This window comes from Balaenoptera acutorostrata, chromosome 8, assembly GCF_949987535.1.
Source record: "Balaenoptera acutorostrata chromosome 8, mBalAcu1.1, whole genome shotgun sequence".
Lineage (NCBI taxonomy): Eukaryota > Metazoa > Chordata > Mammalia > Artiodactyla > Balaenopteridae > Balaenoptera > Balaenoptera acutorostrata.
This window is the reverse complement of record NC_080071.1, coordinates 17,047,217-17,053,216: the sequence shown is the minus strand read 5'-3', so window position 1 is coordinate 17,053,216 and position 6,000 is coordinate 17,047,217.

Here is a 6,000-nt window from a genome sequence, read left to right as displayed (position 1 = left end):
AGGGAGCCTGATTCCTCCAGCTCCGTTTTTCTTTCTCAAGATTGCTTTGGCTATTGGGGGTCTTTTGTGTCTCCATACAAATTTTACGTTTTTTTGTTGTAATTTTGTGAAAAATGCCATTGGTAATTTGACAGGGATTGCATTGAATCTGTAGATTGCTTTGGGTAGTATAGTCATTTTGACAGTGTTGGTTCTTCCAATCCAAGAACATGGTATATCTCTCCATCTGTCTGTGTCATCTTTGATTTCTTTGATCACGTCTTATAATTTTCAGAGTACAGGTCTTTAGTCTCCTTAGGTGGGTTTGTTCCAAAGTGTTTTACTCTTTTTGATGCATTGGTAATGGGATTGTTTCTTGAATTTCTCTTTCTGATCTTTTGTTTTTAGTGTATAGAAATGCCACAGATTTCTGTGTATTAATTTTGTAACTGCAGCTTTGCCGAATTTATTGATGAGTTCTAGTAGTTTTCTGATAACATCTTTAGGATTTCCTGTGTATAGTATCATGTCATCTGCAAAACAGTGACAGTTTTACTTCTTCTTTTCCGATTTGGATTCCTTTTATTTCTTTTTCTTCTCTGATTGCTGTGGCTAGGACTTGTAAAACTATGTTGAATAAAAGTGGCATGAGTGGTCATCCTTGTCTTCTTCCTGATCTTAGAGGAAATGCTTTCAGATTTTCACCATTGAGTATGATTTGAACTGTAGGTTTGTCGTATATGGCCTTTATTATGTTGAGGTATCCTCCCTCTATGCCCACTTACTTTCTGGAGAGTTTCAGTCTTAAATGGGTGTTGAATTTTGTCAAAAGGTTTTTCTGATCTATTGAGATGATCATACTGCTTTTATTTTTCAGTTTGTTGATGTGTATCACACTGATTGGTTTGCGGATATTGAAAGATCCTTGCATCCCTGGGTTAGCTCCCACTTGATCATGGTGTGTAATCTTTTTAATGTGTTGTTGGATTGTTGGATTCGAATTGCTAGTATTTTGTTGAGGATTTTTGCACCTATGTTCATCAGTGATATTGGCCTGTGATTTTGTGTGTGTGTGTGTGTGTGTGGTAACTTTGTCTGGCTTTTGTATCAGTGTGATGGGGGCCTCATAGAATGAGTTTGAGAGTGTTCCTTCCTCTATGATTTTTTGGAACGGTTTCAGAAGGATAGGTGTTAACTCTAAATGTTTGATAGAATTTGCCTGTGAAGCCGTCTGGTTCTGGACTTTTGTTTGTTGGGTTTTTTTTTAAATCACAGTTTCAATTTCAGTACTTTCAGTACTTGTGATCTGTTCGTATTTTCTGTTTCTTCCTGGTTCAGTCTTGGGAGCATGTACCTTTCTAAGAATATTTTCATTTCTTCCAGATTGTCCATTTTGTTGGCATACAGTTGGTTGTAGTAGTCTCTTATGATCCCTTGTATTTCTGTGATGTCAGTTGTAACTTCTCCTTTTTCATTTCTAATTTTATTGATTTGAATTCATTCCCTTTTTTGCTTGATGAGTCTGGCTAAGTATTTATCAATTTTGTTTATCTTTTCAAAGAACCAGCTGTTAGTTTCATTGATCTTTGCTATTGTCTTCTTTGTCTTTGTTTCATTTATTTCTTCTCTCATCTGTATGATTTCTTTCCTTCTACTAACTTTAGGTTTTGTTTGTTCTTTCCCTAGTTGCTGTATGTGTGAGGTTAGGTTGTTTATTTGGGATTTTGTTTGTTTGTTTCCTGAGGTAAGATTGTATTGCTGTGAACTTCCCTCTTAGAACTTCTTTTGCTGCATCTCATAAGTTTTGGATCATTGTGCTTTTATTTTCATTTGTCTCTAGGTATATTTTGATTTCCTCTTTGATTTCTTCAGAGATCCATTGGTTGTTTAGTAGCATATTGTTTAGCATCCACATGTTTGTGTTTTTCACAGTTTTTTTTTGTTGTAGTTGATTTCTAATCTCATAGTGTTGTGGTTGGAAAGGATGCTTGATATGATTTCAGCTTTTTAAAATTCACCTTAGTATTAGAACTTATTAAATATTAGAAAATATGCTAATAAGTCATGGGAAAAGTTAATGGTCTAGTTTTTGATCCTTGATACTAATTAATATTTTTAAGTTCAATGCTATTGGCAACTTCAGCTCTTAAAGCTAGAAATAACTTATATAATGATTCGTGTACAGGCACATGTACATTAATATGAACTTTGATGCTAATTGCATCTTTATTTAATTAATTAATTAATTATTTATTTATGGCTGTGTTGGGTCTTCGTTTCTGTGCGAGGGCTTTCTCCAGTTGCGTCAAGTGGGGACCACTCTTCATCGCGGTGCGCGGGCCTCTCACTATCGTGGCCTCTCCTGTTGCAGAGCACAGGCTCCAGACGTGCAGGCTCAGTAATTGTGGCTCATGGGCCCAGCTGCTCCACGGCATGTGGGATCCTCCCAGACCAGGGCTCGAACCTGTGTCCCCTGCACTGGCAGGCAGATTCTCAACCACTGCGCCACCAGGGAAGCCCATAATTGCATCTTTTGACAAACCATGCAGCAATAACCCTAATAGCATTGGATATCATTTTAAAATATTCATCTGTGAAACCCGGAATTTAGGATCAATAGAGCTTATCATAAGCAGAGTTTTTTATTTCAGTACAGTAGCTACTGAGAGATGGCCAAAAATGATTTCATTCTGGGCTTACTTCTGCAAATGTAAAGTGATAATTTTCAGAGAAGCTGATGTGAAGAGTTTCTTACGTAAAGTGCCTACAATCCAGAATGTGACTGCCCCAGGATGTTCTAGTTTAAATCCTACTGCACTGACTGGGGGCCCACAAAGGGTAAGCACAGGGCTTTTAGTCCGTTTGTGGTTCAAAACAGAAGCCAATTTTCATACGTGCTGGGAAAATGAGGGGAAAGATAGATACAAAATGCCTGGACATTTTTTTTTTAATTTTTTTTTTTATACAGCAAGTTCTTATTAGTTATTCATTTTATACATACTAGTGTATATATGACAATCCCAATCTCCCAATTTATCACACCACCCACCCCCCCACCACTTTCCCCCCTTGCTGTCCATACATTTGTTCTCTACATCTGTGTCTCTATTTCTGCCCTGCAAACTGGTTCATCTGTACCATTTTTCTAGGTTCCACATATATGCGTTAATATACGATATTTGTTTTTCTCTTTCTGACTTACTTCACTCTGTATGACGGTCTCTAGATCCATCCACGTCTCTACAAATGACCCAATTGCATTCCTTTTTATGGCTGAGTAATATTGCATTGTATACATGTACCACATCTTTATCCATTCGTCTGTTGATGGCATTTAGGTTGCTTCCATGACCTGGCTATTGTAAATAGTGCTGCAGTGAACATTGGGGTGCATCTGTCTTATTGAAATATGCTTTTCTCTGGGTATATGCCCAGTAGTGGGATTGCTGGGTCACATGGTAATTCTATTTTTAGTTTTTTAAGGAACCTCCAGACTGTTCTCCATAGTGGCTGTGTCAATTTACATTCCCACTAACAGTGCAAGAGGGTTCCCTTTTCTCCACACCCTCTCCAGCATTTGTTGTTCGTAGATTTTCTGGTGATGCCCATTCTAACTGGTGTGAGGTGATACTTCATTATAGCTTTGATTTGCATTTCTCTAATAATTAGTGATGTTGAGCAGCTTTTCATGTGCTTCTTGGCCATCTGTATGTCTTCCTTGGAGAAATATCTATTTAGGTCTTCTGCCCATTTTTGGATTGGGTTGTTTTTTTTTTTATAATATTCAGCTCATGAACTGTTTATATATTTTGGAGATTAATCCTTTGTCCATTGATTCATTTGCAAATATTTTCTCCCATTCTGAGTGTTGTCTTTTCATCTTGTTTGAAGTTTCCTTTGCTTTGCAAAAGCTTTTAAGTTTCATTAGGTCCCATTTGTTTATTTTTGTTTTTATTTCCATTACTCTAGGAGGTGGATCAAAAAAGATCTTGCTGTAATTTATGTCAAAGAGTGTTCTTCCTATGTTTTCCTCTCAGAGTTTTATAGTGTCTAGTCTTACATTTAGGTCTCTAATCCATTTTGAGTTTATTTTTGTGTATGGTGTTAGGGAGTGTTCTAATTTCATTCTTTTACATGTGGCTGTCCAGTTTTCCCAGCACCACTTATTGAAGAGACTGTCTTTTCTCCATTGTATATCCTTGCCTCCTTTTTCATAGATTAGTTGACCATAGGTGCGTGGGTTTATCTCTGGGCATTCTATCCTGTTCCATTGATCTGTGTTTCTGTTTTTGTGCCAGTACCATATTGTCTTGATTACTGTAGCTTTGTAGTATAGACTGAAGTCAGGGAGGCTGATTCCTCCAGCTCCGTTTTTTTCCTTCAGGACTGCTTTGGCTATTCGGGGTCTTTTGTGTCTCCATACAAATTTTAAGATTTTTTTGTTCTAGTTCTGTAAAAAATGCCATTGGTAATTTGATAGGGATTGCATTGAATCTGTAGATTGCTTTGGGTAGTGTAGTCATTTTCACAATATTGATTCTTCTAATCCAAGAACATGGTATATCTCTCCATCTGTATCATCTTTAATTTCTTTCATCAGTGTTTTACAGTTTTCTGCATACAGGCCTTTTGTCTCCTTAGGTAAGTTTATTCCTAGGTATTTTATTCCTTTTGTTGCAATGGTAGATGGGAGTGTTTCCTTAATTTCCCTTTCACATTTTTCATAATTAGTGTATAGGAATGCAAGAGATTTCTGTGCATTAGTTTGGTATCTTGCACCTTTACCAAATTCATTGATTAGCTCTAGTAGTTTTCTGGTGGTATCTTTAGGAATCTCTATGTATAGTATCGTGTTATCTGAAAACAGTGACATTGTACTTCTTTTCCAGTTTGGATTCTTTTTATTTCTTTTTCTTCTCAGATTGCCTTGGCTAGGACTTCCAAAACTATGTTGAATAATAGTGGCAAGAGTGGACATCCTTGTCTTCTTCCTGATGTTAGAGGAAATGCTTTCAGTTTTTCTCCATTGAGAATGATGTTTGCTGTGGGTTTGTCGTATATGGCCTTTATTATGTTGAGGTGGGTTCCCTCTATGCCCACTTTGTGGAGAGTTTTTAGCATGTATGAGTGTTGAATTTTGTCAAAAGCTTTTTCTGCATCTATTGCGATCATATGGTTTATATTCTTCAACTTGTTAATATGGTGTATCACATTGATTGATTTGGATATATTGAAGAATCCTTGCATCCCTGGGATAAAGCCCACTTGATCATGGTTTATGATCCTTCTAATGTGTTGTTGGATTCTGTTTGCTAGTATTTTGTTGAGGACTTTTGCATCTATATTCATCAGTGATATTGGTCTGTAATTTTCTTTTTTTGTAGTATCTTTGTCTGGTTTTGATATCAGGGTGATGGTGGCATCATAGATTGAGTTTGGGAGTGTTCCTTCCTGTGCAATTTTTTGGAAGAGTTTGAGAAGGGTGGGTGTTAGCTCTTCTCTAAATGTTTGATAGAATTCACCTGTGAAGCCGTCTGGTCCTGGACTTTTGTTTGTTGGAAGATATTTAATCACAGTTTCAATTTCCTTACTTGTGATTGGTCTGTTCATATTTTCTATTTCTTCCTGGTTCAGTCTTGGAAGGTTATACCTTTCTAAGAATTTGTCCATTTCTTCCATGTTGTCCATTTTATTGGCATAGAGTTGCTTGTAGTAGTCTCTTAGGATGCTTTGTATTTCTGCGGTTTCTGTTGTAACATTTCCTTTTTCATTTCTAATTTTATTGATTTGAGTCCTCTCCCTCATTTTTCTTGATGAGTCTGGCTAATGGTTTATCAATTTTGTTTATCTTCTCAATGAATCAGCTTTTAGTTTTATTGATCTTTGCTATTGTTTTCTTTGTTTCTATTCCATTTATTTCTGATCTGATCTTTATGATTTCTTTCCTTCTGCTAGCTTTGGGTTTTGTTCTTCTTTCTCTAGTTCCTTTAGGTGTAAGTTTAGATTGTTTATTTGAGATTT